The sequence below is a fragment of the Lissotriton helveticus genome, chromosome 5_1 (assembly GCF_964261635.1).
Source record: "Lissotriton helveticus chromosome 5_1, aLisHel1.1, whole genome shotgun sequence".
Classification (NCBI taxonomy): Eukaryota; Metazoa; Chordata; class Amphibia; order Caudata; family Salamandridae; genus Lissotriton; species Lissotriton helveticus.
In genome coordinates this window covers 645,749,441-645,771,781 of record NC_136065.1, presented here as the reverse complement: position 1 = coordinate 645,771,781, position 22,341 = coordinate 645,749,441, and positions in this window count along the sequence as shown.

The following is a 22,341-nucleotide window of genomic DNA, read 5'->3' as shown; positions in this document are numbered from 1 at the left end:
GCTAATAGTGCTGAACAGGTTGGAAATTGCCAGGTACTGCCCCGTGCGGCTGGTCGAGACTTACCTTGCACAGCGGCCCCCTGTGGAAGGCTACCTGCTGATCCATGCAGATGAAACCCCACTGACCAAGTACCAACTACAGCGCATTATGGACACTTGTTTAGACTTATCTGGCAACAAAAAGCAAGGGAAAAGGTTTTGTACCCACAGCATTTCAGGCAGGTTTGCCAGTGGAAAATATAAAACAGGTGGGGCGCTGGGAGTCTAACTGTTATAGAAGATACATCCGCACTTGAGTGGTGGCACAGTGTATTTTCTGGATTGTAATTTATTGTAAATAATAGATGTGTGACTTTCAGTCAGTGTATTTGATTGCAGTGTTTGCAGTGTTTAATTTGGAGTGATTTTAATAAACATGGTTTTTAAGCATCTGCATCTTTTATTTGGTAGGTAAATCTGTCTGGGTGGCAGGAAATGTCAGAATCCTAAACATAGCCCGGTGGGCTGACAGCGGAAAATGGAAGCATGGTTTCTCAACTGCAAAGATCAGGTGGATAGTGTCGGCTGACTTACACTGGAGTAGTGTGAAGCGCGTATTTCAGCAGTTATTGGACGGGGGTGAATCTCCTCCAGACGTGTTGATTTTACATCTTGGGGGCGAGGAGTTGGCCCACTTGGAGCGCAGGGTCCTGCTACAGACAATGAGGGGCACGCTGTGCGATTTGAGCAACCTTTTGGGGCCTTGTGAATTATGGTGGTCCGAAATTACTCCAAGACTGCATTGGAAAGACGCTAGATCAGGGGTGGGCGTTGAGACTTCCTGTAGGCGTGTGAACAGAGCCATGCGCAAGTTCACGGAGCAAAGGGGATTCGGTTTCATAAGGCACAGCCTGTTACACACCAAATGCACTGGCTGCTTCGATGAGGACGGCGTTCATCTATCTGAAGTAGGGATGGCCATCTTCCTGCTTGACCTATCAGAAGCAATGGGAGCAGCGGGTTGTAGGTAGAGGAGAAACAGGGTGTGGGGGGACTCTGGGACGGCGGCTGCCGCACCCAGAGCCTTGACGGAGTTACAGGGCGATCCAATACAGGAAGGTACTGAAGGGTACCCTCTACAGGAGCACCGGAAGGGTGCGTGAGCGAATTATCCCCCAGGGAGATCCACGGCGGATCCTGGAGGACCGACGGCACCCCGTTAGTCCTTCGGGCGGTTGTGCACCTGAGCAACCGGGGGTTGCCAACGCTCCGCACCCCGAGGGGGGGGGGGCCTGAGTAATGGGCGAACGAGGGGTTCGCCGGGGGAGGGGTTAGACCTTCCCCCCAGAAACTGACAACGCCCCCACGGTTAACACCGCGGGGGTTATGACTCATCAGGTGGGCGGGTCGCGAGGGGCGGCCTGCTCTGGATCGCCCGTAACATAACCCAACATGTTGGCATAAGGTTATGCTAATAAAACTACAACAACTTTCTCCATCAACTTGTGTTGTGTCGGTTATTGGGGAAAGAGTGTGTTGTATTGAATAAAGGTCTGGGTGGGGGCCGATATTGGCACTATGCCAGGCTGCCCCGGGACACCAAAGGTGGCCACCTACGAGGGCGGCCAACCTTAGTGCCAAGGATGGCAAACACCCTGAGCAGTCTAGTGGTTGGGGGGGACCAGTGGTCCCCCCGTAATGTCACTTCCTGTTAGGAGGGGAAGGGGATGGGCTATATAGCCCAGGGGGCGAGGGTCAAGCGCCCTCTTTGTTCTTGTGCAGCGGCGAATTGACCCTCGCCCCCCTACCCCCAGGCTGACCCGGAATCGCGGGACGGAGAACTCCCCAGCGTTTTCCCTCCCATCCGCTTACCCTGCTCTTGGGCAGTTTGGGGGGTTGTTTGTTGTACTAATGACTTGTCTTGTGTTGCAGGCGGACTTACAGGGCGATCCAATACAGGAAGGTACTGAAGGGTACCCTCTACAGGAGCACCGGAAGGGTGCGTGAGCGAATTATCCCCCAGGGAGATCCACGGCGGATCCTGGAGGACCGACGGCGCCCCGTTAGTCCTTCGGGCGGTTGTGCACCTGAGCAACCGGGGGTTGCCAACGCTCTGCCCCCCGAGGGGGGGGGCCTGAGTAATGGGCGAACGAGGGGTTCGCCGGGGGAGGGGTTAGACCTTCCCCCCAGAAACTGACAACGCCCCCACAGTTAACACCGCGGGGGTTATGACTCATCAGGTGGGCGGGTCGCGAGGGGCGGCCTGCTCTGGATCGCCCGTAAGATAACCCAACATGTTGGCATAAGGTTATGCTAATAAAACTGCAACAACTTTCTCCATCAACTTGTGTTGTGTCGGTTATTGGGGAAAGAGTGTGTTGTATTGAATAAAGGTCTGGGTGGGGGCCTATATTGGCACTATTTCTATGTTCATGAACTCTTCACTCCTCTTGCTACTGTGTCCTCTTTCTATGTTCATGGCTCTCCCCCACTTCCTTTCTTCCCAACCAGTATTCCCAAATATGCGTGCTCCTCAGGACATCAGCATGCAATCAGGCTTCACAATCTCTCATTGTAAGTTTTCTCTATTATATGAAGCAGTGCTCTCGTATTCTTTCCCCGAGCACACTCACACACAGTCCTTTTCCTATGTTCTAATTACTGCACACACAGGAGTGGCCTTTGCGATCACCCTCAGCAGCGGCTTGAATGCTGACGAAGCATGAGCCTCTTCATTGCAGGCCTTACAACGGGGCAATAAATAATTTAAAATGCTTTAAAAGGCAATACCTTTGCACCACTCTTTCAGTAAACACTGGTGGTCAACTTCTAGCATCCTCTGATTTTAAAAGTTCTATGAAATGCCTCCCGGTGCCGATAGCACCGTAACTCACAATGTGAATAACTCTGTGGGGTTGATACACCTTCTGTGCTCTTCTGTGCATCCCATCCTCATTGTCAGTTTTGAGACTGCACAGTATTGTGCTTTAAGTAGATTTTCTGAAGAATTCAGATCAATACAACCGACCATAGGCAGGCCAGCATCAACTGTCCCACCTGGAATCCCAGAGACCCCATGCCAACAGCATTAGAATGCCATGATATACATCAGAATTGCATCAGTTCTAAAGCACTAACTCAATCCAACAGATACAGTGGCTGAAAAATACAGAATATATGTGGAATCCATTCTGTAAAAAGAAACACAGAATAATGATGTTAAAGTTTTTGGCAAAATATATTTTAAGCACTTTAATATGTCACTTACAAAACCTCATATACCTCAGATAGCGTGCTTACATGCAGATTGGTGCATATATTCTTATAATGAACTCCAGCAGTTCAAAACATATATTATCTTTAATGTCTCCCTATCAATCACTGACTGTAAATTGTCAGTGCAGAATAATTCCGAGGAGCTGACAAACATGTTACACCTTTCAAGGAAATTAAATGCTTAAGGAACAAGCATTTACAATGCAATAGGTCTCGCAACATTAAAGTTTGAGTTATTGGCATTGTGTATGACAGTGCGTTGCATACATTTTTTATCAAACTTGGAATTGGTGGGCAGTGAGAGTGTGTGCAGGAGTATGCTGTTCTTGAAAGCAGTGTGGTAGAGAGTGCAGGAATTTGGGTGACATGAGCAATGTGGATGATGCACCTCATGCACGGGTCTGACGCAGTTATTATTCACACAGTTCTGATGATGCACCTCACGTACGGGGCTGACGCAGTTATTCAGTTTGTGTTCTTATTTGTAACTTACAAAAAGAAGCATGCGTACATAGCATAGGGGTGTGTGACAATAAGAATGTGCAGGTGCATAAGGCCACATCAGATGCGGCAGGCGTTGTATGTCTGATGTACTGATATTTTTTCAAACTGAAACATTAGTTCTGTTATTTTCAGAGAATTTTCACTTAAGCTCATCTGTCGAAGTAAAATACCTTTTAATACTGCACTATATACATAGCCTCACATACATACATTCTCAGTTTGTTTGTAATACGTTTTAGTGAAGTTTTTTTTATGCAATACTTTCTCCAAACATAAATGTGCAATCTAAGAACTACTGAGCCTAAGAGCCACAAATTCAAAGTTTCCTAAACACATTCAAACACATACACACAAAATATTGATCATCACAATGGAGCACATTGGCCTCCAGGATGTGACAAATGTCCAGTTCATTACTGTCTCCAGACCCCTGTTTGTCTCAGTGGACTAAAGCATCTACCCCAGGGATCTGTGTTTCGCCTCACAGTCACATATTCAAATCCTGGCAGTTCTACCCAGCTATTCATCCTTCCGAGGTCGATAAAAGGAGTGCTATTGAGTTAGATAAAAAAAACACACATCTGCCATTCAGCACAAAGATGTCGTAAATGAGTGATTCCAAATACACAACATGTGGTTATACAAGTCTGCGAGTTGCATGTGTAAAGGCCTCCAGACATTTGCACTTTGCTTTTGGAAACCGGCGTAGACCCACTTCTTCGCTTCTGAACGCCAGCACATGTGAAATCACAATATATTTTAAAAACGTTCACACATATAATGCCACAACCAAGAAGACGAGTTCACCGCTGGAAAAATAAACAGGCTGAACCAACTGAACGCAGATACAGTTAACATTTGACCTGATGATCAACATATGTGTATGTTATCACATGTGTATGCCACTGGGGTAAAGCACTCAACCAGCAGATGTGCTCTGAGGTCGTTTTAAAAAGCAATGCATGCCTGCACGAGCTCGCAGACCCTGCCCTAAATATTCATGGAGTCCCCGCGCGCTCACACAGGCGCACTCACCTGCCGTTCTTGGTGACGATCATTTCGTTGGTCACCTCTTTGAACTTGTGCCACAGCTCGCCGTCCTCCAGGGTCACCTGCAGCTGCTTCTCCGTCGGGTCCCCCTTCTCCCTCCCGGCCTGCAGCTCGCTCTCCACCACATTGAGCAGCCTGGACATGGCGCAGTCGGCGTCCTTGCAGCCGGCATCAGTCATGGTGGCTTAGAGGGTCCCCTCAAACTTTTCACCACACTGTGAACAGCCTCAAGCTAATAATTGTAAATGCGTGAGGTAGGGACAGCCGAGCGACTGGACTCCCATCACAGAGGGGGATGGGGGGGCTGCATCCTCCTCACCTGGCGGCCTCCAATAACACGACACCAGTTCCTTTCTTAAGGGTTTGCTAATTGCCACGCGCAGTCCTTATGAAGAGTTCCCGCCTTCACATGTGACGCCGCTTTTTGCTGAGAGGCCGATAATTGGACAGCTCATCAAGGGAAATTATGTACGTATAGAGAAGTGGTGACATCGTGTGTGTCTACATGCAGGTTTACATATATAAAAAACTGTTTTTAAACACAGCTATGCAAACTACTTCCGCGATGTGTCCGGAAGTCAGGCAAAGTCGCCTGTGACGGGGGCGGGGGTGCGTCTGCACCGGAAAAGAAGGCAGGCGGAGTCAAAGCGTCTCGGGACGCCAGAAGGAGAGCGGAGTCCCTCAAAGTGAACTGGTAAGTTGAAAAGAGGGGAGGGGGGGGGCTCGGTGCACTCGTGTGTGTGTGTATGATGTGTGCGACGGCGTGTGTGTCTGTGTGTGTATGTGCATGCGTGTGTGTGGTGTTTTCAGCTTCCTAGGAGACAGCGCCTGGCCGCAGCGCTCGTTCACGTGCGCGTGGCACTTTGGAATCGCCTCCAAGGCGATGCGCGCGGCCAGGATTGTCTCCTGGAAAGCTCACACGGCAGCAATAGGGGCTCGGCGGCGCGCTTCGCGCGGCTAGCCGAGACCTAAAAAGTGGAAGAACTACTCTGTCAAGCCGCAGGCAGCTCTGAACAGTGGTCTAAAGTCAGTTGAGGGCCAGAACATGTTATGTGGACCATGGAAAGACATTGTGTGTAAGCATAAAAGAGCAAGAAAATGTGAATGGGCAATACATACCTTTCTTTAGACATACTGCAAAACACCACATTGCCCCTTCCAGGTCCACATGTATCTCCATCATTTTTGGGCGAATAATGAGAGACATAATCCCCACATCTTCCACATGGGCCACAGACATTGTCTCACCAGGTGATGCCGAGCATCATAGGCAGTCCACTAGTACGGTTAATGCCCTGAGAGAATTACACTGGCTTAGGGTGGAACAGCGTACTAAATTTAAAGCCCTGTGTTATATGTTTAGAATTAAGACTGGCTCAGCTCCTAAATACCTACAAGATCTGGTACGCCCTTACCATCCTTCTCGCCTGCTTCGCTCCTCCTCAGAAAAGAAATTCGATGTTCCCAGGATCACATTAAAGAGAATGGGAGGGCGCTCCTTCTCTTTTCTTGGGCCAACGTTGTGGAATTCTCTACCTGATGTGATGCGGAAGGAGAAGCTGTATTCCAATTTTCGCAAGCAATTAAAAACTTGGCTGTTCACTCAACAATTCTGATTTCAGATTTTCAGAGTTTCTTTTATGGCCTGCGCTGGGAAACCCTTGGTTGGGTAGCTGTGCGCATTAGAAAAATAAATTAACATAACATTACATAACATATATATCTTAGGACCCCGACCTCCAGTTAACTGCATTGGTTACCAACTATTGCTTCAAGACTACCATGCTGGAGAAAAATTCTGCATGCCATTTTAATGTAGTGCTTTTACAGTAAGAGTCAATGAAGTGACAATATTAATAGCTAAGAGAAGCGAAGATACAGTGGCTCCTGATGTGTCCATGTTGATATGCTTCCAGGCCCGGACTGGCCGTTGCGGGCACCGGGCAATCCTCCGGTGCGCCGCAAGGATGGGGGCCGGTTTTGGGCCACTGGGGGCCGTTTTTTGTTACAGGGCCGTTTTTGCAGCGTTGCTGCAAAAACGGCCCTGTAACAAAATCGGCCGAAAACCGGCCCCGGCAAAGAGCTCGACGGCACCTCCAACCCCCCCTGGTGGGTGGGGGGGGGGGGCGGGCCGAGCACTCTGCCAGGGCCGGTTTTGGTTCCCAGTCCGGCCCTGTATGCTTCCTGTGCCAAGGGCCAGTGACTTTGACTGAAAACATAACACTTGGACAGAACATGATAAAGGAGGCACCAGAGGAAAGTATACCTCCAGTATGGTACTAGGAGCTCCACATTAACTTAAAGAAGCAGGTCACCCACCACTCACTTTAGCTCTTAACAACCACCAGCACATCCCAGAATTGTGCTGAAGAATCTAGGGCTGCTTCCAATGCAATGCCAGCAATTCAAAAATCTCAGCTACTGCTTTTGGTCAGTCTGCTACCACAGTCGTATACAGCTTCTTGTGGTTTCCCTATATGATACGATCCTGTTGAGTTCATGGTTCATCATGTTATAGCGCAGAGACATATACTGCCGCACTCACAGGGAAATGTTTTACAGTAGGGGCCAATTTTATCAACGTTTTGAGCCACCCTTTTGCCAAGCAATGTGATGCAGGGTGACACAAAAACTAGATTTAGATTTACCAAGCCATGCAAGGCCACCATGAGTTGCCCTGTGTTCCTTGGTAAATCTGGTGTAACGTAAGGCAGCGCAAGTCTCTGCCTTGCGTTAAACTGCATGGTGGGGGCATTACTTGGGTGTTCCCACATATCCACTGATATATTCTGACGCATTCCTAGATTTACCAATTCTGGTATTGCCGGGAATGTGTCCAAATTGCATTCCTTTCCACTAGATGCGCAACACAGGTCTACATCTTTATTACTCCCCTTTGTTTCCTCTTACCATGTGTTACATTCTGCAGAAGACTTAGAAAGAGGAAAATGCCTCAGAGGATTGATTTGTGTCCCTTCTTGCACATAAACAATCCTGCCTACAATGCAGACACCGTTGCACTACAGCGCAAGGGTGTCTGTGTTGGCGTAAGGCAACACGTTGTACACAAGGAGAGGACCGAAATGCGCCATATAAGGTTAAATATGGTGCATGCCTGCCCTCTCCCTTTCACGCATTGCAGTGCAGCAAGGTATCTTGCAGCATTGCGTTACATGAAACCTTGATAAATAAGCCCCAAGGTGTCCACCCCTTCATTCTCATGGCTTACTGCACCCCGCAAGCACAATAAAAGGGTCGCATTGCATGAGCCAGCACGCTTGCACTACACCCATTATTGTGCTGTTTGGTCCCTGCACATTCGCTCCTGTAGCATTATGTAGCATTCCAAAGTAGACAGTACAACCCAGTTGTGTTCTGTTGACATATGTTGTTGGTACAAAACAAAGTTTAAAATGGTGTTCTTATTCTACATGCACAAAAAGCGAAGGGGCTTAATTACAAGCCCCTTGCGCCACTTTTGCGTAATTTTTCCCATGTTAAAAATGATGCAAACGTGGCGCAAGGGGCTTGTAAATAATCACCTAAATGTATACTATAATCAATGTATGCTTTTTACTATGTTGTGGAAAATTGGACAGGGTGGGTGGAATTATCTGCTGTTTAGGCATCTTATTCTATGACTACCAACAAATATCTGGTTAAAAGTTGATCTGATGTTAATCTCCCCTCAGGAGAAACTGGGTGAAGGCTGTCCTAACTCCTCCATTTGAACTCACACACAAATGCACATGCAAAGCTCGTCAACTTTCCCACCACTCTAGAAAGATACTAGTTGCAAATCAAAAGTGAAGCTGCAAAAATAAATCTACCATGCAAAAAAAAAACTCCTTCTCCCGAGTGTACAGCTAAGAATAAATTAGTATTTTGGGAATCAGTTCACTGAGGCGTAAAATCCTAAAACTGCTAATGCATTATTGGGCAGCTCTTCTACTTTGGGCTTCCAGAAAGCAGGTCAGCGACCATCAGAGCCAAACTTTGCCGCTATACCCAAAGCTGTATTATTTTTTTTGTTCCTTTCTTGTGTGTGATTATTTTTTCCAATTACCTTCAGCTGTTGAGACAAGGATTTTCACACCCTTGTGTATCTGAGCATTGGGGCCAACTGGAGTTTATGTGCTTTGGCAGCCAGGACGATCTCGCTGAACCGGCACAAATGCCCGTCTTTGAATAGCCAGCTCCTAAAATGGCGTGCGCCGGATAAGGATAAGGAGGGGGCGAAGCGGTGAACTCCTCCTTGCCAAAAAATGACAACCCGGGCCATTACTCCAGGGATATTTTATAATTAAATAATAAAATAGCGTTCTACAAGTACATGCTTTGCCTTTTCTTTGCCTCCGCCTTCCACGCCTGAGCTAAATTTATTCATGCATCAGTGCGGGATCCTTAATGCCTTGCTTACATTGACGGTTATTATATCTGATGTTTCCCCTTATGTCCCTTTGTGGAGCAAAATGTGAGAAAGGGCAGTGAACTCTGCGTGACTCGCTTGTATAACAAGGAGGGCAGAACACAGAGTAATTTTGCTTGGGTTCAAAAGTTCAACCCTCATCAACAGAAAATGAAAAGTGAGGCTCTGTGCCTCCAGCATAATCACTTGTTTGGCGACGCCTTGTAAATTTGTTCCTATTACGTATGGCTACACAAATATAAGCTTGATAAATCAACCATTCAGTGTACTTAAAACTGTTTGACATATTTCTGTTTATTTGGATGTTCACTGGAGCCTGGAAAAAGGTATCTGTACTGTGACTATGGGCCCATTCAGGGATCATGGCTCAGTGGCCTAAAGCATACATTTAATGATTTCTCCAAATGCTTTCTAAATAACAGACTTTTCAGTAGACTCTGCAAACACTGGTATGAGAGTAGCAAAACAAGGAATCATTGAAAGAAAATGGAATGAAAGAGAAAAGGAGTTTAGACATTCTTACAGTAGGCACCCATACTTTCTATGGGTGCAGTATTATGTATGAGTAAAGAAGCCTACAGTGCATCGGAAGTAAGGCATTATAGTGCAGCTTTCCAATGTCGTTGTGTGACTGCAAAGTGCAAAGAAATACTGTAGCAAGAGCACCAGTTTGCAGAACAAGCTGGGAAGACCATAAGGAAGCAGGACATTGTATCCTTGGTCAGGAGAAGAGGTAATCTGGTGTGTCTGGATCCTAATTTAAATTGACTGTAGTCATGTGATTGATGTGTTCTTGAAGGGGACTAACTTTTTAGAGCATGTATGTTATTTTTGGATATTTCTGGAGAGTCAATTTAGTGTCAGTAAGGAGTCAGGAGCTAGCCCTACATAGCCTTGGGGCTACCAGGTCTAGCACAGAAGATAAAACAAACTGATGATCTATCTTTGAGACCCAATATGGAAGGATAAAAGGGATCATTGAGGATGCAACAGCTTGCGGTCTGGCACTTGTTCTGGTTTGACGCACAATCTGACAGATGCTCTGGTGCCACCTATATCAAAGGCCATCCTCAACCGATGCGAGGTGCAGAGGATGGCAAGGAGCCATTGAACCCAGACCTTCTGTTTTTAAGATAGGCAGTATGTGGTTGACACAAAGGTCATCCCTGTTTAGGATAATAATCCTGGTAGGTGAGCTTTATGCAATGGCTGTGACTTTTATTCAGTGCCCGGAGGTATGATTAGCTCATGACATTTTTGCTCTGCGGGGTTCCTGTTGCCCTCCCCAAGACGGCCTAGGGGGTAAGAGTGATTCTACCCTGCCCCCTATTATGTTTTTTAAAGTTTTTTCAGGGACTCGGTTTAAGTCGAATCCCACGATGGCTGCCAACACTTCCTGGTTTGAAGTGTTGGCAGCCAATCAGACCTCAGCACAAGATCGGAAGGGGTCATGGATCAGCTGTGTCCCTATATAAAACTTGAAATTTCTTTAAATTTCTCTCCAACTACTGAATGGATTTACACCAAATCACAAAAGGGACTTTCTGGACCACCAGCTACCTTCCTGCCAAATTTGGTGTAATTCCGTTTAGCAGTTTGGGCTGTAGCCGTGTCCAAGGTTGCTATGGAAATTAACTTGGGGAAAACGTGTTTTGGGACTCCCCCTTTTTCTCGGCCCATCCTTGATAGATCACCCTGAGATTTTCAAGGCAGCAGCTGACGTGAGTGTCAAACTAGTTTTGGAAATGTTGCAAGGATTCATTAAACGATGCCAAAGTTATTGGCAAATGACAAAATGCTTTGTTAGTAATCGCCCCGGTTGGGCCATGTGCAGGGTGCATTTGCTTAATAAAGGAGGGGGTCACACGGACCCCTCCCTCCTGGGTCTTATTAATGCCCCGGGGACCACACCCTCCCATGGCTTATTTGTTTTAAAATGAGGGGCCTCTTAGACCCTCCCGGGACTTGGGGACCACCACCTCCATGGGGCAACGATCAGTTTGTGTTGAGGGCCTCAGGGACCTCCCTGGGCCCCAGGGACGATGATCTCCCCAGGGCCAACTTCTTTTACTGATTTATTTTTCCTTTAAAAATCCATAACTCCAGTTATATACATCCGAATATCTTCATTTATGTGTCTGAAATTCTATATTAATCTGCTTTATTTTTATAAATTGGTGTCAGACTTCTTTTGAGTCGTATGAAGTACTTATTGTCAATGCTGGTACTCTGACATGCTTAACATATGTTCCCCTAGCAAAGCCCTACTGCTCTGTGCCACGCTACCAGGACTGAGCTAGGGATTTATTAGTGTGAAACCAAAGGACCTTTTTGGGACATTGTGGGATCATTGCATAGTGAAGCCTAACCAGCCTCACTCCATTAGAATCCACTTTCCTACAAGCTTTTTACGATGTGCACTTATGGGTGACAAATAATTTGTGCGAATTCATGATTTTCATGATGCATATAGCCATAACCGATTAATTAATGATGTTGCACTTGAAACAATTTGATTATAATGTGTAAAAGTGTGATTAATAATGTAGTATAGTTATGCCAAATTTTTGTGTGAGACTTCTCTGGTGCTTTGCTCATCCTGCTCCTGCTCATTCTCCTCCCAATCGGTTTTCAGCTGTGAGGCTTCTCTCCTCACAATTTCTGTGGAACACAATACAGTGTGCCATAGATGGTGACTTTTCTTAGAGAGCATGTATTGTGAATGAAGCTTTCCATCGTGTTCTCATTGTATCATTTGCAAGGGTTTCCACTGGAAGATATGATGTAGGGCTGCAGAAGAACACTAATATATGAGCCTTTGTTTGAGAATGTTTCATATTGTAATTTACACCTCCGAACTGCTGTTGGTGAGGACGTTAACAGAAGAAGCCTACTACCTTAGAAACGGATTATTAGTGCTAAAAAGATTGTATTATGATCGTGCTTTTGATTTATCCCTTGTGAGCTAATGTTGACCAGGCCATTCGGAATCTGCAGTTTGCTATTTGTTTATGCATTAAATGTTTATAAATATTCCTTGTTTTAGAAGTTCAGAGTTTACTTTTAATTTCCTCCCAAGACTCTGTCTGTTAGTTTTAATACTTTTCTCCACCCTTCAGGATGCTGTCAGTTCATTTTATGATCCTGACACTTAGATATATTGAGGGGTATTTCTGCTTAATTAGGACTTTAAGATTTTTTATATTATATTTTTCATCTGAGCCTTCATGGTATTTACTGCATGTCTCTGTAACGCTTATAATAAGAGTTCTGTAATATATATATTTTTTTAACATATTTTATTAGATTTTGAAAGTACCACGATGGCAAGGTCCCAACAAAATCCACATGAGGACACATTATTAAGAAATTACCAGGCATGGAAATATCAATGGGTACAATTTGTATATATAACAAAAAATAATAATACATTGAAAACTGCGCACAGACTTTCCCACCCCACCCACAATGGCAAGCAAATGGCAATACCTCCGCACACCCAAATAGACAAAAACAATACTATGCACAGTATAGTCAGCAAAGCTCCTATAGAACCACTGTTACAGGGATTGTGATGGTAGAGGAGGGAGATCGATGCCCTGGTAGTTGGCCCAGCGAGCCCAATTTTTCCTATGCTTTTGGTGGCAGCCCCACTTGAAAAACCGCCATCTCTGCACCCATGCATTTATCTAGTTCTCTTCGCCACTTCCCCATTGTTGGCGGAGAGGTGCCTTTCCATAGTTGGGCAATGTACCTTTTGGTAATAGTAAGTGCGAGGAAGAGGAGATGCTGCTTATATCAGTTCCCACCTATGTCTTCCGTACTATGAAGTAAAAACAGATGAGGATCGTGTGGGAGGTCCCACGACAACAACTCTTTAAGGCAAGTCGATACCCTACGGCAAAAGGGCTGCAGGGCATCGCAGCTCCACACCGTATCAAAAAACGTCCCCTCCTTCCTGTCACATCGCAAGCACTGGGGGGATGCCACAACTCCCATTGTCCAAAGACGTAGGCGGGTATAATTCACGCGGTGCACATACTTAAACTGTATGAGACGGTATCTGCAAGCAACCGCAGCACCACGGGGACTGGCTATCGCCTCCGTCCAATCGCCATCCATCAAGTCGTGAATGTGTCATCCTGCCAAGCCCTTCTTGATTTGTGTAGGGTCGAGTTGGAGTGTGTCTTCAGCGTCTGGTAAATCTGTCTTATTTTGTGGGCTCCTAGATCCCCATAAGAAGTCGGTCTTCCAACGGATGGAATTCGGGGAAATCAGTTATATTTTCAAGCGAGGGAGTCAAGGCATGATGCAGTTGGATGTACCTATAGAACTGAGTTTTGTGGAGATGGAAATCCTCCTGTAGTCGCTGTAATGATTTAAGGATGGTGCCCCACATAACATCCCCCAAGGTGGAAATACCAATCAGGTCCCACTGATGGAACCTTTTCAGTGCAGCCACTGGTTGCAAATAATTACTGTTCCATAAGGGCTTTGCCTGCGTCAACCGCTTGTGCCATCCCATATGTTGAACCGTGTATCGCCACAGCCTGATCGTTGTTCGACTGGCGTGTGGCAAATGCTCAAGTTTCTATGCACTATAAAGGAGCTGCAAGAGGGGAGTCCTCCCCATGACCGCATGCTCTAGTGCGAACGCCTGATCCATTGGTGAGTTATACCACCAGTCGTTAATTTTTTAACAGGTGAGCCGCAACCTAGCAGGAGTATACATCGGCAGCCGCGATACCGCCGCAGTAGGTGGATTGTGTACAGGTCTAACGTGCCACCCGAATCGCCTCTATCCCCTATATAAAATGTTTTGTGTAAGGCGTTAATTTGTGCAATCCATGCACGCGGTATTTAGTACGTGAAATTCTGAAGACGGTAGAGAACCCTGGGGAGAGGGACCATTTTAAAAGTGGCCAACCGCCCGTATACCGAAAGTGGTAGAGATGACCACACAGCTGTCTCATCGCGGAGGTTGGCAAGGAGCGGGTTTATATTGCGTGCCCATGAAATCTGCGGACAAGGGGGCACAAATACTCCCAGATATTGAAACTCTTCAGTAGCATGTTTTAACTGGGATACCCAGGGTCCTCTTCCCTGATGGCCACATACTGGGAACAGTACCAATTTGGTGGGGTTAGTCGAAAGCCCAGAGTTCTGGCTGAAAACCTAGAGGATCTGCAAAATACGTGGGCCCGAAATCCAGGGACCGGTCATGAAAAACAGGACATTGTCCACGTAGAGTGCAATGCGGTCCGTTTGTGAACATGGCCAGTCAAAACCAATGAACACCGGATCCTAATGAACCCACACCGCCAGGGGCTCTACAGCCAAGGCAAAGAGGAGTGGGGATAGGGGGCAGCCTTAACGTGTGCCTCTGCCAATAGGGAAGAAGGGGGAACGATGGCCAGCTATGCGCACAGAGGTCATAGGTTCGGTATAAAGGAGGCGCACATAAACCAGAAACGTGGACCAAAATGAATCGCTTCTAAGAGTTGGAAAAGGAACTCCCAGCTAAGGGAGTCGAATGCTTTGTCTATATCTGCTAGAAGTAAACCCGCGGGAAGTCCCGGCTCCGGAGCCAACACCATAGGCGACGAATGTTATGTCGGGTGGCCCGATGCGGCATAAAGCTGATTTGGTCCAAATGGACCAAGTACTGAATGCATGCCCGCAAACGGTCCGCCAGGACCTTCCCCAATAATTTGGATTCAAAGTTTATTAAGGAGATAGGGCGATAGGAGGACAGATCCTCAGGTGGACGGCTGGGCTTCAAAAAGAGGACAATTTCGGCCTGACTCCAGTCCCGAGGCCGTAGTCACTGCTCAAGGGCCTCGTGAATCGTACCTAGTAAATGCAGACCCAGTGTGGCTATATGGGAGCGAAGAAACTCCATAGGGAACCCATTAGGACCCAGAGCACGACCCGGTCGCATCACATAGACTGCGACTGTTAGTTCATCAACGGTAACGGGAGTGTCTAATTGGTCTGTCATTTGGGCCGATAGACGCTGGGGGGGAATATCACGTAGGAACTCCGCAATGGTATCCCCCGAGACCTGCTCCCTACAGGTATACAACTCAGAAAAATGAAGTGTAAATTCCTCCACCACCTTCGTGGGTGCAGTACGTAGGAAACCACCACCACCTCAGATGGTGGGGACCATGGCCGGGCCCAGCCTAGCCTGACATAGTCTATGTAGCATTTTACTAGATTTATCCCCTCACTGGTATATCCAATACTGGGACGCCAACCAGATGTCCTTCGCCTCCTCTGTCAGATGGTGGTGCAGCTCCTGTTGCGCCAGGGATGAATTCCTCTGAAGGGCCGGGTTGGGCTCCAGAGAGCACCTCGCTTCTAGGGACGCGCACTGGGCCTCAAGTTCAGACCTCCGAGTGGAACACTTGCGCTTACCTTTAGTCCTATCACTAATGTCCACCCCTCAAATGGTAGGCTTCAAGGCTTCCCACAGGGTAACTCTTAAAGGAGTGGAGTCTACATTCAGGGAGAGATAATATTGGATCACCGTATTGAGGCACTCCTGGTAATCGGGATCCCGCAAATGCCAAGGGGACATCCGCCATCAAAGTGGGGGCTTTTGAAAGTTTAGGAAGAATGTCGCCGTAACAGGGAAATGATCAGACAACTCTCTTGGGCGATTTGAGATCTGGGAGAACCTGTGGATATTACTCCGTGTCCCAGCAAGCGATGACAGTTGAGAGGCACCCCCAGGGGGGCCCACCCCGGATCCCCATCTCCTGTCAAGCGATGTCATAGCATCTTTCTAGTCGACACCCAACAGAGTCAGACCCCAAGGGAACTCACTCTACAGCCGAGTCAGACATTCCACAAACGTAGCCCCGAGGGGTGGGGGAACATACACACTGCCCAGGGTAAGCAGTTCAGCATAAAGCATTGCCATCAGGAGAACATACTGGCCCCCAGGGTCCACCCAATGTTTAGTAAAGAGAAAGGGGACACATGCATGAATATGAATGGTGGTCCCCCCGGAGCCCATAGTGAAACCTGCATGGAACACCTGTTGGAATCCAAACCTAGCCAGACACAGGGCTTTATTACCTAGGAGATGAGTCTCCTGCAGTAGGAGGACGTCAGCCCCATAACGTTTGGCTTACCTGAGGATGGCCTCCCCATTTTATTTTAATGAGCAGCCCTCAGACATTCCACGTCATCACCGTCAGTTTGCCCACATGGGATGCTGTTGCTGAATGAGCCATATATCTAATCTGAGGCCAAGAGCAGAGGCCTGCCTTGTGAAGAGTGGGATGTGCATCTCTGTATGTAAATGACAAAAGACCAAGCCCTACAATTCTGAACTCTCCTTTTTCATCCGCCCCCACCCGATACTGCCAAGAACTAGGAGCATCTGTTGCGGCAGGGGGAACCTCAGGACCCAACCTCGGACCCCAAGGACCCCCCTCCAATGGATCCCAACCACCCAAAAAAAAAAGAACCTTGGGGAGCTAGTGGTCGTACAAGTCAACCACTATGCGTAACAGCCAACTCTACTCGGTGCTGAATGATCGGGGCAAACCCAGCCCATGAACAGTCAGTTAAGTGCAACAAGGGGTATCACAGACCATGAGTTGGTCAAGAAGCTTGTACAGGACTAGAGGACCGACGCTTAGAACCGGAGCGATGCCGCCTCTTGGACTTTGTCCTGCGAGATTGATTCTGCTGTGAGCCCATAGAGGAGTCAGACTCCAGCGGCGACGGAGAATGCGGCTTCAGGTGGGCCCTTTCATCGGACCATGCGAAGACCATCTCAGGTGAGTCAAAGAAGGATGTTTTGGAGTTTTAAATCGCTCGAAGCCTGGCAGGATACAGTAACATATAAGAGATGTTGAGTTCACGTAGCCTCCGTGTTGCTGCAGTGAAGGACTGTCTTTGTTGTTGCACCAGGCGGGTGTAGTCTAGAAAGATCATAATGGGCCTTAAATCGAAGACGAGCTTGTCTTTATTCAACCGGGCATATTGCAGCACTGCGACTCGGTCAGTATAGTTTAGCAGCTTGGCAATGACCGGCCGTGGATTTTCTCTAGGAGGTAGCTTTCCTGTAAGCGCCCGATGAGCCCTCTCAACCACAAAGTAATGCTGAGATCTTGTCCACCGGCAGCAGATCTGTAAGCCATGACGTGAGAAAACGTTTCATGGAGCCGTCTTCGCAGACCTGTGGAAAACCGACAAAGCATAGGTTATTGTGCCTGGCATGGCCCTCTGCATCTTCGGCACGGGTAGCAAGCTCCTGGGAGATCACAGTAAATTTATTGACCTGCTGTTGGAGGGTCTCCATGGTATCTTCCACAGAGGACACCCGCGGCTCGGCCTAAGTGATACGGTCAACAGGTCCTGCCGCAAAAATGAGACCTCGGTACCCACTGCGCCATCTTGGCCTTCAACGTTTCCCTTGCATCAGTGATGGCCACAAGTAAGGCTGCATTATCTGGAACAGGGCCTGGAGGAGGGCCCCCACTTGCAGACATTGCAAACGGGTCCAGGGTGCTCTGTTTCGGTCCAGTGGCGCCAGGTTTGTCCTTCCCCATTGTAGGGACCTCCAGTGAACAGTGCCAATTACTTCTGGGAGATCGCACTCCAGCGGGATATGTAGGAATGTTAGGTCACCAATCCACCACATCAGGAGACTGTCCAGGTGGCGCCTCGCAGCCAGTCTTCACGGATCATGTTTACCCCTAGTCTGCAAGCCACACTGGATCTAATCCAGCACCTTCTGAAACCAGCGGCAAACAGCTAAGCAGGCCCCTCTAAAGGAACCAAGCTCGCCAGATTACCGGCACACGAAACACCCCAGTACCCCGTCTTCCAGGGGCGGCGCCCTCACCGGCAGTATGGCAAGCCAGGCACAACGTATCATCAAAGTCAAGGCGTCACCACACAGGGGCCCTTCCCTCTCCGGGCTCCACCACGGGCACAAAGCACCAGTGCAGGGTAAATGTCCGGGCAGACGGCACCAAGGCCTCTTCTTCAGAGGCCCTAGGAGGAACCAAAATGGCGGCCGATGCGTGCACATATTCCTGGCCATAGGGCCGGGGCCCAAGGCAGCTGCAGTGTCCAAAGCAGCCGGTGGGTGCCTCGTCGCGTGCCGGCTTCAGCAATGCCCCCAAAGTGGCTCTGCCGCTGGTAAACGACCGCGCCTCAGCACCCAGTGTCCGGGCGACCCTCCTCCTCAAGGGAGATTGTGTGCTGTGGTCCCGGCGGGGCCCCGCGGACGTAGCTCGTGGAACCGGACCTCCCGCCCCTAAGCAGCCAGGCCCCCGCGCCAGCCGACGCCCGCGCCAAGACAAACTCTCTGACCGCGGCTGGTAACTCAGACGGGCCCACAAGGCCTCCCAACAGCCCAGGCCCCAACCGGCAACCAGAACCGGCACTCAGAAAGGCCGGGGGGGGGCAGAACACGCAGCAACCAGTCACCACCGCTGAGCCCCCCAACAACCCCTCTCACCCTGATTCGGAGTGGAGCCCTGACCCGCCCCCAGACACGGCTGCGCCCTCGCAGGAGCCAAACTCCGCTCACAGCGAGCTCCTCTCAATCCCTGCCCTCGCCCGCAATCTGCCGAAAGAATTCTCCTCCTGGCTCTGTGGGCACACCGGATGGCACCTCCGTCCTGTGCACTGAGGATTGGCTGCACACGAGTCAGATAGGTAGGATAAATGTAAGATTAAGGTGGTGGGCGCCCGGGGGATATTCAAGCTGCCTCCGCCATGATTGACGGCCAAGCCACACCCCCTGTAAGAAACCCTTAAATTTGTTTTTTAATCTGGAACTTAGTTATTGAGTGGTTCCAGTTACTATTTGATTTTACTCTGTTAATTTGGTGGGTTTTAATGTTGTGGAGGGTGATGATTCTTGCCGCAAGATCAAAACAACTGGTGCCAAACCGTCAGCTGCATTTTTTGTGGCATCTGAATTAATGGAGTTCAGTGAATTATTGGGGTTTTTGCACTAAACTGTGTTGTCACCTACTTTTGGAATGAGTATGCTTTCTTTTTAATCATAGGGACAATGAGTCAGCACAGAATAAAGTGAACTTCAATGCATTCATCGAATTTTGTATGTTTGTGTCTCTTATCCTTTATATATTTTTACAAGAACTGCCCACAGAAGCACTATAACTAGATAATTATTATTTGCACTATGCATTAGTATACATGAGTGTATGATGTGCATGAGAGACTGTTATTAGTGGGGAACTCAGTCCTAAAGAAAGCCATGGAACCCCAAGGGGGCTGTCATTTCTGGTTGAAACATGTCAACCAGTGGGATACGGCGGGAGCAATAGCAATCCCCACTATCCACTCTTAGCCTTTGTTTTTAAAGTCCATCCAGAAACCTACAATAAATATTACATTTTTATTGAAGGGGGCTTACCCATTATCTCAGGATCCCATATCTCATTACTGAGTGGGACTTACCCACTAACATAAAGCACTCCTTGATCCTTCAAGAAGCCTATCCTCCCCATAAACAACTGTTGGGCAGGTGAGATAACCTGATGATGTAACATGCCACTTAGGTTGGTGGGTGAGGGTTTGTCGTAATGTTTTTAATGATATTCTACTTGACACACCAAATAAGAAAATAGAGTCCCCTCATTCAGGTAATCCCTTAGGGACCATCCATCACCCAGATAGACTTTATTCCATTGTCCTGTCAAAGTCCAACATTAATTACTGAAACAAATCTGTTCAGCCACTGCAATCAAAGTAGCAGCTAATATGAAAAAAATGAGGGCACTAGTTGAGCACACGTCTGCAGACTCTGACCTCTGTTCCTTTTCCCAACCAAGGGAACATGGATTGGGCCATAGTTCACTACATGTAAGCCCTGTTGCAATGTGATGTTGTGCAAGACACAACCCTGTATGATAATCTTGCGCACAACTTCTCGAAAGTATTGGAGAATCCCTCATCCTGGTTGTGGAGATATGAAAAGCAATGGTTAATACGTGTGTGTGTGCCCTATTGTATCTCTGTTGAAGCTGTGTGTTTGGATGTCAGAAGTGAGTAAGGCGTAATAAAGGACATACCAGGCTTCACATGTTACAAAGACATAAGATGCCTTTCTAAAAAGTAAGCACACTGTAAATAATGTGGCATTCTATAAATTCATACATTCAATGTTATAGACAGGGTTCTGTAATATAATGCTGTGACATTATGAGTTACTAGGTTAGTGATGTCATCCCCCCATTCCCCAGTTACCCATGCCGTGTCATTTTGAGTTAGTTACACTTTCCTAGTTGCCACATGTGACCAGCATGCAACCAATTGACGTGCAAGTGGTAACTATGGAAAGATGTAGCTGTTTTGTGTACACCCAGTAATGGCAGCGTACAATAAGCGAATCAGCCTCTGGCATCGCAAAGACCTTTCACGTTGATGAACTGCCAATGGTGTCTGTTGCCGATATGGTGTTCCCTGTCTTGGGATGTCCAAAGTGCCATATGGGTCCAACTGATGGCAAATAGGCATGGAATTCCCTTGCTGCTCATTGTCTTTCCAGGCAATGAGCAGCACCCAGAGTGATAAACTGGTGCACCCAGCTGGCGATGCATCTCAATACTTGGCACTAGCAACTTAGTAGGCTTGCCTCGGAGATGCATATATTGTCTCTACAGACCCTCTAGAATTATTCAGTGGTAATGACATTTAGTGCAGTCTGTATTTTGAGAATTGCAGGTATGTGGTATGAGTGGGCTTTAGGTGAATTGAGACCCCTCCCAGTCTACAATCATTGTAAGGATGACATCAGCTGAGAATCATCATCTAGCAATGACTGCTTCCCTTGACATGCGAAAGATGTTCATCCTCAGGCTGTAAATCCTCTTTCTCCTCAAATAATAGCACTTTCAAGTGGGACAATGCAACAAAAATATTCGCAACATGGTGATTTTTTATATCTGTGTCTTGCTTTGTGATGTGGTCAGGTTGTGCGTGATTGAGGTTGTATTGTGTTTCACCTGTCAGTGGGTACGATGGAGTCCTGACAGTCCACTCCCACTTGTAGTAGCAGGTGTGTTGCGTGCAACTGAAGTCTAGCTGCAATATATTTTACATTCCTTGCTGCTTAATTTGTTATCTGTCTTAGATTAAAAGTTAATATAAATTTTTTTTAAATAATCATTTTAATATATTTTTCTAGGAATTATCCTATTTCTCCACACAGTGATAGTGCCATTCCTTGTCTCCACTTGATTTTTCTGACAGTGTGTTGTAGTGCTAGTATTTGGCCATATGTGGGGGTTGACTTACTCCAAAGGTTGGCTTGAGTAGATTTACGCCTTTTTAGTCAGCATTACTACTGTAGTAGTCCTTTACTATTTAATATTTATGTGAGACCCCTGGCCACTATTGTGGAGGAAGCCGGTCTTACTTTATACTCCTACGCCGACGATACACAAATTATCTTCTCTCTTTCTAACAAGGAGTGCAATGAAACCTCTGCTTTGAAAGTAGGCCTGACTCGAGTCTCCGATTGGATGAAGAGCAATTTCTTGATATTAAACGATGACAAGACCGAGGTTGTGATACTGGGCAGGTAAAGATCTTTGGGGCCCCCACCATTGGCCCAAGGATATGGGATCTACCCCTCAGCCCGCCACTGTAGTACACAATCTCGGGTTCCTCATTGATGACAAACTCACAATGAGACAGCAGGCTGTGAAGGTGGCCTCTATTTGTTTTGCCACTTTGAGATGGCTTCAAAAAATCTTGTGGATGTTGCCCCCTTCCACACAAAGAACCGTAGTCCAGGCATTGGTTGTTTCACGCCTGGACTATGGCAACGTCCTCTATCTTGGAGCCGATCTGACAACTATAAAGAAACTCCAGGTTGTTCAGAATGCGGCTGCCCGGCTCCTTCGCAATGTCCCTAGGAGAACATCCGCCTCTCTTGCACTTCGTGACTTTCACTGGCTCAAAATCCCAAGCCGAATTAAATTCAAAGCACTTTGTCATGCTTTTAAAATCAAACAAGGCTCAGCCCCTAAATATCTTCAGGGCCTAGTTCAGGCCTACAAGCCAAGTCCAAATCTGCGATCCTCAGGGAATGGTGATTT